We start from the raw sequence: 12,879 nt of genomic DNA, 5'->3' as shown, positions 1-12,879 counted from the left end.
AGCAGCGTAGCCTCCGCGCACATGGTGGTCGCCGTCGCCATGGCAACCGGGGTCAACGACCCACGCAACCACTGCACAACCTGCAGTCTTTCTCAACTCACACTAATTTACCCCTTAAGTTTGCGCTTGGAATTAAATTACAAGCTATACATAATATTTGGTTATTTGTCAAAATAATCTAAGTATGTAAGTTTCCAAAATAAATAGAAAAAATCTACATACCTTTGGTTTTATCCTTAGTCACGATGAAACCACTTAACACTCAATTTATTGAGCCAATTAAACTATCAAAATTATGTTTAACACTAGTATTATTCTAATTTACGTTTAGAAATCTTAATTTTACTTCGTATACAAATCTCAGGCCACCGACGTAACACAACCTCTTTGTTTACCTACAACTCTACGTTACATAACTACGACACTGGCTGTACACACAGTTTCCAAAGTCAAACGTCACATTTCGAATAAAAAATCAAATTTTAAAACACTGAAAATGGAACAAAAACGTTCGCGTGCCGGTACATGTCAACGAATGCGGCCGGCCGGCGTGTTTCGAACGCACAAAGCGACAAAATTATTTTGCACTTGTCAAACCCAAACAGTGAACCACGTTCGAAGGAAAACAACACCGGGGGCGGTAAACTTAACTTGGTAGCCCTATACTTTCGGATTCCATTTTCAAAATTTGCCGCGGAAAACTGGCTTTTCCACTGTCGAAGTAAATGCCAATTTCCTTTTCACAACATAAATCCGATCCAATTTGGACCTTAGTGCCCTTGTGTTTGGGTCACAATTGAATCTTCATTTCGTTTGCAGACAATGCGCCACGCAATGACGTTTGCAGTAAAAGAGAGGACAACACATCTTTAAGTAGGAGTGAGAGAGAGGCGAGATCCCGAGGGTAGGTAACATTGGGGTGCATGTGAGCCCAAAAGGAACGTCAGGCTTACCATAAAGAATCGATCTTGAAGATGTTCGCTATTACTTGTGTTTTATTGAAAAGTGCCTGTGGGAGCATGTTTCACTGCCAATATTTGTATCGTAAAATATGAACAGCACCCTAACGCAGCTTTTATGTATTGATAACTCTGTCAAGTGAGTGTCTATGTGTATTCCATGAAGTACTTCTTACACATGTTGCAAAGTCTTGCAAAATCTTTTTTTTATATCTCGCACTTTCTTATATTTTACACCAGTACCATTTAAACACTGTTACTACAAGCACCTACAAGAAATAAGAAACCCATAAAACCACTTCATAAATATTCATGGGCACGTAATTAAACTGAAACTTACACTTGCCATCTAAGAACATCCAAACAGTTCCGCGTACTTTTAGTTAGCAATCGCAAGGATTTCTTTTAAGAGGGTCGCGGGTGTGCGCGGGGCGCGGGGAGAGGGGCACCATCGGCAAAGGGAATCCGTGATGAGCGCGCGTCGGATCGCACACTCGCACCAAGAACTTACAACTATCTCGTTTTTATGAACGCCTGGTACTTTTCAAGAAGTTCGCTTGCAAATTACGTCTTGGATTAGCTGCGATCTTCTTGCTTTTATGAGATTTTGGTACCTAAGGATTTTATGGAAAGTAGTTGGAAGATTTGTGTATGCACTTCTTATGTATTTTATTCAGTTTTAATATTTATCTAAAAAAAAACTCTATATCTCTAGATTTGTAACAATTTCGAATTTTGTTCAAAATAATTTATTTAATTTGGCTTTGGTGACAAGAAAGTATGAAGAAAATAAATATTACTTTCTGTATTGCCTAACACAAATGATTCACAATATTCTGGGATTATTCTCGTATAATTCTAGGACAACAATATTTCTCATCAGATAGTTACCTTCTTTTATTTTCAGACTGTTATAGAAATATAAGGGATAATGAAAAGCTTTCATCAAGAAAAATATTAGTAATATCTGGAAAAATATTACAAACATTTTTGCCGATATACCTTTTTGCTTGATCGACTCGACAGACGACTTTACCAATAAACCCTAACAAGAGTTTATGTAATCTTGTTAGAAAAGAAATAATTTAAGCAACTATTTAAGTACTTCTTATTAACCAACACATTAAAAAGTAGATTACTTTTCAACATTGCATTATGGCAGTGAGAACTTTTTGCCAATGTTCGAAAAATAAAGATGCAGAACCAAGAAGTAAGTAAAACGAGCAATAGCTCCAATTTGTCGTCCATAACTTAAAGGAAGCTACGAAACAATATTTATTGTACAAATACGAATAAATGACGTCAGTGCACACGACTCGAGAATACACATTTCCGAATCAATGAGCACTGAGCAAGTCACATCTTGAGATCACGCGACTCGGCACAAAGGAGGCTGATGTTTTAAACCTCTTTTGATATAAGAATCTTATGATAGTAAATACTTTGTCGATGGTTACGGCTGATTAACTTCACAAAGGATGATGATGATGATACTTTTTGGAGATATCATATCATACATGAGCGCGTTATATTTTTGCTTGTGAAATCCGAAACAGCTTTTCATTTCTTCCCGTCTGCTGTTGTTTATTACGTCCTCGTTCATCATGAAGAGAAAACTAATTGGTATTTGTTGTAAGCACGTAAAACACGTCTAGCGAGTGTTAATTGGAAACTCGCGAGTCATAAGTTGCAGACACTTGCAGACGGGTGTTTTATTAAAAATACCTTGGCTAAACTGCAAACATTTCTGCGAATGCATAGATTCTGTGAAAAAAAAATGAAAATGTAGCTAAAAAATCCCGTAAAATTTTGTTAGGACGATATTACACGATTTTAGCGGGATTCGTCAATACGTGTGGGTCGTATCAAAGCGAGCACTTTGTATCATAAGCAGGTTTGTTACGAGAGCTAATTTGGAGCGGCAGTGACGTCACACGACGTGATATGACGTCATGTCTATCAAAGCTCGGCTAATTATCGCCGTATGGAGCACTCTGGGTATGAAGTGGGGAAGAATGGAGTCTTTTATACTTTGGTACCAGGGCGACATGTGTGTCTAGGAACTTACATGATGTTGCTGTTGTGAAAACTCAAGAGATGCGTTAGTTTTGCAGTTTGAGGTAGTTTGTAATTGATTTTTTTCCTTCTTTAAAAATGTTACGTAAATTGGCATTTGGCTAAAATACAAAGTTTTTTTTTTTTTTAAAACGATATCAGACGTTGATATTAAAGCTCTTAACTTTCGCGAATTTCTGAAAATGCTATACTACACACATTGTGACTGAAAAACTCATTATTATGTAAAATTTAATATTTTCTCCATGAATTAATATTTAATCACATTTACTATATAACATTATCCTTAGATCTATCCGTTAACTGTCTTTTTCTTATAAAACAAAACGAGTCTCGTCATTTGTTACATCTCGCGAGTTTTTCCTGAAGACTACAGGCAATAGTTATAAGTGGGCAGTCGAAGCGGCGCGATCAAAGGCGGCGCGGTGCGGATCAAAGGCGCGGTAATGGCTTTTTAGTGGGGTGCACCGGAGGGGGTGACTTCAAGTAGTTAGGGCGAATTGGTCGACGATATGACACGAGATAGAAGGTGCACTTGCTGTTTGGTAACGTCGTGTAAGTTACTATGCATGCTTTTACTTACACTGTTTATGTATCTCTGATAACAAGTAGGTACCTAGATGGTATAATGTTTGGATCACTGACCTCTATATATACCACTGGACAGGCTGTTCCGTACGTTTGACAGCAATTTTTTTGTGCCCATTTGAAGCGCCAATATCGTCTAAGCGAGCGTCCACAGAACTAATTTTGACGTATAATTTAAAATGGCTGTGAGAGAAGTGTTTGTTCATTGGTTCACTGTAAAATAATTTTAGTACCACGGACACTTGCTACGTCTAACAGCGCCAAAATGGCGATTATCAAACGGGCACAAAAGCACGTTGACAGCAGCCTGTCCAGTGTGTTAATATAGAGGTCAGTGGTTTGGATACTCAAAATTCAAGGACAATATCAATCACTAATAGAGTACTGCCTATTTGTCATTTTTTTATTCCTTAGGTTTAAATCAGCAGTAGGTGGTAGCAAACACAAGTACAGGAATTCCTGAACAACTCTTTTACTTAAATATAACACGTTCTCGTATTTGATAGATTCTTTCAAAGAGAGTCACCAATCCACAGTATAAGAATAGTTATTCTATTCACAATGCAAAAAAGAAATAAGCAAATAGAAACCCACTGTTACTTCGGGTGTGTGTCGTGCTGCGTGGCCGGTGCGTCGCCGCGCGTCCCGTAATGAGTGTCAGCGGTGTCTCGCTCAGCGCCCGACACCGCGGACACTACAGCATAGTCATTATTCCATTATTTAGTACAGCGTTATTTGTTAATTAATGTAAAATAAACAGGTCTTCTGTAATTTGTTTGTTTAGCAATAGGTCTCCAAGCCAACTTCACATAAGGGTGTTATTGTGAATCAAAGTTAGTCTATGAAAAAGAGCAGTGAAATTGAAGTCTAGACATTGGCTTGAATCTTTAACTACTTAACCGGTATTAAAACCTATTAATCCTGATCACCGTATACAACATAATATAGCCTCAAAGCACCCAAATGAAATATATTTAATACAAAGAGCAAATGGGAATATCTTTTGCCAGGGTAACTGATAGGCAGCTGCTTGTAAAACACTTGTATTCAGCTGCATCTGGTGAGACTCCAACATAGTTGGGAAAATGATCAGTAAATGGCAATATTTTAAATGACGAGTCTACCAAACTTGATCACCTTAACGAATGATTAACTCCTAACATTGAAGCCTGGCTGGCAACAGCTCGGCACAAAGCGCACTGGTAAGAGCACAATCATGGAGTATAAATATATATTATATTAAAGATAGAGGAAATTCTATCAAACTGGATCACCTTAACGAGTGATTAACTCCTAACATTGAAGCCTGGCTGGCAACAGCTCGGCCGCACAAAGCGCACCGGTGCACGGAGAGAGCTCACTCATGAATACACACGACGGTCACAGACGCCGTGTTTACGTCTACAGATTAGCGGCCGCGTCTTACTGCGAGTGAGGAGTCTTATTCTGGAAGACGAAGAAATTAGCAGGAGGAAGGAATATTGTAATATCAATGTAGAAGAATAAAGGCATACATATCATATCCAGTTCTGCACACTGTCTACAAGAATTGGTGATGCTATCTCTCTCGTATTTACCAGGCAATAAGAAACAGGACACATATAGGTGACAAATAAGACTGGGTGGCAGAATAAGAAAGGTAGGCATTTCGACTTAGCATTGAAACTAGAATCATCACTATTCAACAGTTTCAATATTTCACACCGACTTTCCTTACACCTAAAACTCCGTAACAGCACAACATGTCCCTAGGCACAAGTAACCAATTTGTCCTCAAGAAATCAAAGTTCCTATTTTAAAACCTCCTTATCCCGAGTCCTGTTCGTAATAGTACCTCTGCCGTGGGCGCGACCCACATCCTTTCACCGCATTTGCGCTATCTCTGTTTGCCATCGCAATCGCCTTGAGACGCTCTGAGGAAGATCATATCGCACTGCCTCATGTATCATGAGGGAATATTCAACCAATCTTGTTGGGTACCGCCAAGGTCAGGTTTTATTGTGGTTGGATGCTTTGCATTGTGTTGGAAAGCATTTGCATGTCAATGGTCCAAGAATTTGCTAAAATTATCGTACAGTCATTGCAATTTGGTAAACATAATAGCAAAGTTCTTGCAAATGCTGTTTGAAGTTGGTAATATCATACCGATAATAATATACCGATAATAAATACACATCTGAAAGGAATGCTGTCTATCTTTATTGCTTAGAAGATTTTTTATCTATCGATTGTCAGTGTACACTGAGAAAGACTAAGGACAATCGAGTTATATTCTAGGTTAACCAACTGTATTAAAACCTCAAACAAGGATTACCAGCGCCATTCAGTGAAATAAACCTTTAAGGTGTAATTAGAAGAAAAGTACTCCAAACATATACGTAAATAGAGCGAAAACGAATTGATACATAGGTACTTGGGTACCTAGTTAGAACCTACTTCGTTCGAGCATAGGCGAACGCTTAGAAATATTCGTAGTAAGCAGCTCAGAGTCTCGCTCAGAGTGAGAATATATTACCTGGGTCGTAAGCAACAAGCCGTCTGCAAGACAAGACGCCGTAATCCTGCCGGCGCAGCGGGAACGAATGAATCAACCAAATACTTCATTCATTCGTTCAATGCGCTTTTAAGCTGAGGTTGCTTTGAGAGCAGCGGAAAGCAGATTTTTTTTGTATCGTATTTTTTCAGAGATAGGCATCTGTTAATGTGATTTGCTCTAAAAATATCTAAATCAATGTTTTTGTTCGTAATTTTTAGCTTGGATTACATAATGTTACAGGTCTTCTTATACTGTCTTCTAGTTTTTCATGTTTAACAGTTGCTCACATTTTCACTTCACGGTTTTTTTTATACAACCTGCCATACTTCTATCCATATTCTAGCCATATATCTATCATCCACTCCATTTTACGTACGACAAAATGCTCTGTATTTTCTGCCGTAAAACCAGCATTTCAGATCCCACTAGAGAGGTACAGTCGGCCACACAACTCGCCGCGTCACCAAGCATCGTGCCAACTGGAGTGCCAATTAGTTCCCTACCTCCGATAACCTCTGACCTTCGATTATGACACGAATAAATAAAAACTCCTTTGATAGTAAAACCGTAAAACTGAACGTAGGTTGTGAGTGAAAGTTTTTTTTTGGACTCAACATTTTAGATGCGTGATTGGGAATTTGGGATTTATGCTGAAAACGGATTTGTGGTAAAATCAGTATGTGATATTGGATGAACAATATTACGAGTAGGTACAATAGTGCACACTCATATCTTTAGCCCGCAGGGACAAAAAAACGTGACATTTAATATCTTTGGTGATGGCAAAATGAAACAAAGCAAATAGCCTCTAATAAGGCAAAATCAAACATTATTTCTACTCGTCACCGTCCTACCCCAAGCGTCGGCAATGGCTGCCAATAGATACGGAGCCCTTTATTAGTTTCCACATATTAAACGCAGATACCAATATTTAGTTTGACTCCCTCACCCTCCGAACACCCGATAACTCGCCTACAAGACAATCATACACAATTACTGACGAAAACTAACACCAAATTACCCTTTGCACCCTACCCTAGCTAAAATCACATTTATGTCTATTCATATAAGGTGGTCTATATATTTCTGATGTGTGTTAAGACCCTGATATTGACAGAAGACACAATTTCCGTGGCTGCAAACACGGTATTCCACACAATTTGTTCGTAATTGCAACGTGCTACACGAAATACTGTGACGAAGTCTTATGAAGCTAATTCATTTAGTTCCAGACTTAATGGAACGAGCTATGTTTAGTCTACAAATTCTAGATAGAGCTACACAACATCTTGTAATAGCAGACATACCTATTACGTACATAAATATGTCTGCAATTACAAGCAGACTTGATTTTTTTAAATACTATCTGATATTTGTAAAATGTAGAAGTTTTTACTGCTAATTAAGAAATAAATATTATGCACATACTGAATGAATGCTAAATTATAACGATAAGTCAATAATTTTATGTGTGACAAGTAGCGCCATCTACCGACAACTTTAGTAAATGTGCTACTTATCTAATTTAGATCGATTGGTGACGCGGGTGAATAAATTAAATTCTGTTTATTTACAAATATATATTTTTATGTCCAATGTTAGTTTAGCTTTAATATTAAACAAAGAATATGTATTAATTATTTGGAAACAATATGAGAACAATTTATTGAACAAAGAAAAATTGTGAACACCCCGGTAGTAGAGACAAAATCTAAAGAAGTACGCACCAAAATGTAAACTGTAATGACTTGTGGAAATAGACTAGCAAATGAAATACTTGGTTTTATTACTAAGATCGAAAAGACTGCAGAAAGTGTGCGTCGGCCGGGAATCGAACCCGGATCAACTGCTTGGAAGGCAACTATGCTGACCATTACACCACCGACGCCACATGCTGATTTGACGAAATAACTGAACACATCAGCTGATCAATGCCAATTGCTACTTCTATTGCAAAATGCATTTGCAATGCAAAGGTAATATGCGTACCCAATTCTGAAGTCTAAAGGAATTGCAGGCAGAAACTTTAGAAAGTTGTATTTTTATTGATTATATTACTTATTGATATTATCAAACGTCTTGTTACATCCAATTACTAGGATTTTTCCATACACATAAATCTAATATCTTTGATTTAACCATAGGTTTTACTCACTTCAGGTGATGTTGAAAAACTTGCAAGTTTCTGTAATTGCTGGTGTACGATTACAAGGAACGACGATTATCAGTAAATACATGCCGACTACAATTACGACCCAAATTCCGCAATAAATGTGTTAGATCGATTCGAACAATAACATTCTGTGATCTATAAATATTTTGAGGCAGCTCCCGCGATAACCAGATGATTAAATTCATTCATTTCTGATAAGTACGCAAATAGAACGATACCGACATATCAATGAGTTCTGTTGTTTTAAATACTTGATTACTTTAAAATAGTGCATTATCAGTAAACCGCAGACATTCCAGGCTAGACAATTATCTAGTCACGTGGAGCTGCACAACTCAGTCAAACTAATTAATTGGGGTTATCGCCGACCTAGCGTACACGAGTGGCGAACTACAAACGCTATTGCCTTTGTGACATCCGTACTTGTCAACTAAAATAGTTGATTATGCTTTAAGGCTAGACTATGTAGCCACCGTTGCGTAAGTGGCCCGGCACTTATCGTGGCAGAGACGTCAAACGTCGGCGCATCACTATCAAAGCTAATTAAACTTGCAATGACACTACAACGCATCTTAACTTAACCCGACGGCGGTCGCGGTTAGACAATGCGGCCGCGAGGGTGCGAGGCGCGCGGGGCGGGGCGGGGGGCGTCGAGTGCTGCCGCTGTAATCAGGGCTAATAGAAGCGCGTATGCTTTGATCTGCACCTCAAAGAGACGAGGGCCAAACTCGCGAGACGAGCGCCGCGATCACAAAAATTTAGACGCGGCGCGCTCAGCCGGAACTGATTCCGGTGACGTGATGCAGCCTGCAGAGCATGCATGTGTGACGATATGGCGGACATACTAATTGTGAACATCTAGATATAGCTGCAACACTCATGGCTCTAAAATTTATCCATAGATCATCTTGAATAACGACTAAAGGCATCATTTTATCCGACACAAAAGCATGTGTTCAAAGTGACGAAACCAGGCTGAGTCTTCAAAATGCTGCCGTCTATATTGATAATATTGATACATATATTCAAGTGACATGTCTATTGGATACAGAAGTAACGACTCCATAGAAGGAAGTTTCCTTTCAAACACGTGAAATCTGAAGAAAAACCACTTAGATACCAAGGTAAAAAGTGAAAAGAATGTTCTCCTACTTTGATCCATAATGTAAGTTTCCCAAAAATATTGCTAAAAAAACTGTACCTGTCTACGGGCTCATAGCGCTATCGCATCACAAGGTAAGGCACGGAACCTCTGAAGAGTTTAAGCGTCGCACTGCAATATTGTTTTCTTTCGCTTTGGCGCACGACGCGGGCGGTGCTGGTGGCAGCTAATTGATTCTTTTGTGCCCTAACTGCGGGCAGATCGCATCGGCCGTGCGTGCCCGCGCCATTCATATTCACCGTTACAACTCAGCTTTAATTGCTTTTCTTATTTGTGCACAATGAGCACCCTCGTCATACTCGTCTCGTTGTCTTGGACAAGTGATTGTGCGCCGCTACTGCTAATTGTGGACGTTTGATTGGAATTGGGATTTTTGCTTTGTCTGTTAGAGCGCTGGACTCCTTAATTTATGCAAAAGCTATTTTAGGAAGAGCATGAATTAAGAACACAATTGGACAGCTGAAATAGGGAGGCATGTAAGTAACCTAACTAGTGGAGTGGTATCAGCCGTGCAAAAAGTTCGCCCACCCTAAATAGGTATAACATACGAATACATGTCTACCAGCTTGTAGTACAAGCCACAAATCACAAAAATTACAAAATAATAATATCACTTCACTATCAACGGTGAGTTTACGATATTGAATCATGAACGATCACTTTAATCCGAAGATATAAAACGACAAACAGTGTATTTACTTAACCCGTCGCTATCGCAGTTTACACGTGTTAACAAATACGGGATGTGCCGGTCAGAATGACCATAATCCACTTATTGACGATATTATCTCGAGTAAACATGAATATTTCGGCAGTGGTCCTCGACAGTGATTGATACAATCGCATATATTTGTTCAGGGCCCGTCCTAACTGATAACGAAGCTTGATTTTTATTTTTATTCCAATTGAGCCAGTTTTGAGTTAGGGGGCGATTTCCGTTATGGCTTGGTGACTTTGTATTTTGTGATAAGATTGAATCCGACATAAATATTCCTAACAACCCAAGACCCAGGCAAGTATTGGGCGAGCTACGATTGAGAAAGACCAATTGCTCCACATTGTCCAAAATCTGTTTACTTAAATCCTACTTAACAGAAAACAGTTACACGAAACATTAACCTTGACACCCATAAATAAAGGGCAAATATACTGAAATCAATAGAAACATTAACGCGTCAGCAGCGCAGTTGGAACGCGGTGCGCCCGCGCCACTCGCCGCTACCAAAACAAACTGATAGAATTATTATCGACATAGCGCCCTCTTATTTTACAATTATTTAGTAAATCCCACTAATGTATGGTGACGTTCACAGAAACCAGACTGCTGAGCGCAATATATTTGTCGACGAGCCAGTTAACGGCCCATGAAATATCGATACATCTGTTAAAATAAACGCTTCGGGAAAATTATGATAGTCCGGGTACGGCAGACCCGTTATTGCGCAATTCTAGGTTAATTACGTTCCCATTTCTAGCCATAAATCCCATTCGATGCACTGGATCTTCGATTTGAGGTGATTGGGGCATCCCATCGCCATGATAAATGCATCCTTACTTCATAAACTAACTCTAAAAACAATTTAAACAATAAACCTCATCGACCACATACGATAAAAGTACACAATCGCCAATCATTAAAATTTATATCCCAAACGTGATTTTTGTGGATAATTCGATAGAATTTAAAATCCGACGCACATAGAGTGCAAATACGAATTTTTGCTTTATTAGAGTGTGTTTGTTCGTAGCGGGAGTGCTGGGCTAAATGTGATGTAAACTAACAATTCCATAGTCACCGTATGTAGGCAGTTGAATAATGCAGTCGGCCAGATGACGGCAGCGGCCGACTGTGCATACATTCCTGACGGATGCTGTGATGCGTTCAATAGTTAGACTAAGCTAAATAGTCTGCCTAAATTATGTTTGTGGTTACATATTTTAGTGGCATTTTTATGATGGAAAATGATTATTTCAGTTAATAACTCCAGTAGATACTGGAGTTATGTGTTGTAATAAACGACCATATGGGGGCATCATGTGGAGATTACTGGATATATTCGTAGCATTTCTTATGTGTTTGCAGCTGGGGCTAGGTCAGTTTTGTAATTATCAATACCGCTTTCTTTGATCACACTTGTGTATGTCTCAGACAGAACATATTGGATATTGTTTTGTGAATGTGTGATGTGGCATTCGCCGACTTGTTTTCATGGCCTTTTTAAGTGTCATCAGTACTTATCTTGACGATGTCTTAGTGCGGCTTGACGCTCTACACTAAAAACTGCATTCCTTAAAATCTGTGAATGTGAAAGTCTATGTATGACATTGCAAGCTCTAGCGACTACTCTAGCGACTGCTCTAGCGCAGTCAACGGCTCGAGCAGTCGGTGAATGCCTCGCAACCGCTCGCGAGCGGTCGACGGCACGATGGAATTTCATCATGCAGTTGACGGCTTGAAGCGGTCGCAACTGCTCGAGCAGTCGTGTGTACGGCAGCGAATGAATGACTATAGTTCACTGCGCGGTCGCGGCTTTAAGCAGTCGGTCTCAACTGCTTGAAGCAGTCCGTGTACGGCGGCTCTAATTTTATAAAGTACGCCACGACCAACTAAATTATATTCTCTCCATTATTCAAAACACAATTCAAACCGCGCCAACCGTTGCCGAAGTTTGACGGACATGGCAGACAAGTGGCGACGCCTGGCGGGCACGGGTCGTGGCGCGGTTGACGGCTTGCAATTTCCGAACTGTCACGTCTGCGATCTGCGAGCGACTTCCTCGCGTTAAATATCGTACTGTTGCGTTTTGGCAGCGAATAATGTGTATTTGTGAGCCATTATCGAACGTTCTCGAATGTCTGCTGATGGTGACAGCTGCATGCGTTCTCTATTTAGTCGAGGCGATTAATTCCAGACAGTTTAGTCATTCATGAGTTTACCTAGTATGATTTAGCTGAGGAAAGAAATAAATCCTAGTGAATTAATACTACAATAGTAGACAAACTGAACTCACGTAAGAGTATTTTATATTAGAAAGAGCGATCACTATTATGTTAATTGCTTCTACCTAGGTACTACATTAAAACACATAACCTATACTAAGTACTGATGAAGCACATAACCTATACTCTACAATCCCACAAAAAATGCTCTTTATTGGAATAACAGGAATAGACAAACGAGCCAAAGACTGCCAAAGAACGCAAAAAGAAACGCCCCCGGGTGGGCTCGAACCACCAACCTTTCGGTTAACAGCCGAACGCGCTAGCCAATTGCGCCACGGAGGCTGTTGTGTAAGCGCGCGAAATAGTTATTTAATATAGGAGAGCATGTATAGCGAATGACAAAGATAGAAATATTAATAGAAGCGTCTACCTGAGTTTAATG

At 39.5% G+C, this 12,879-nt stretch overlaps 2 non-coding genes across 2 annotated transcripts; both read right to left on the bottom strand.

Moving 5' to 3' along the window:
• Positions 1-7,975: 7,975 nt before the first annotated feature.
• Positions 7,976-8,047, bottom strand: Trnag-ucc (transfer RNA glycine (anticodon UCC)). The gene has a single exon. It is a non-coding gene; the product is annotated as a tRNA-Gly (tRNA).
• Positions 8,048-12,705: 4,658 nt separating this feature from the next.
• Positions 12,706-12,779, bottom strand: Trnan-guu (transfer RNA asparagine (anticodon GUU)). Its single transcript has one exon. It is a non-coding gene; the product is annotated as a tRNA-Asn (tRNA).
• Positions 12,780-12,879: the final 100 nt, after the last annotated feature.

Source organism: Helicoverpa armigera, chromosome 11 (assembly GCF_030705265.1).
Source record: "Helicoverpa armigera isolate CAAS_96S chromosome 11, ASM3070526v1, whole genome shotgun sequence".
NCBI classification, from domain to species: domain Eukaryota; kingdom Metazoa; phylum Arthropoda; class Insecta; order Lepidoptera; family Noctuidae; genus Helicoverpa; species Helicoverpa armigera.
Note: the sequence above shows the minus strand (reverse complement) of the source record. Positions and strands in the feature narration are given on the sequence as shown.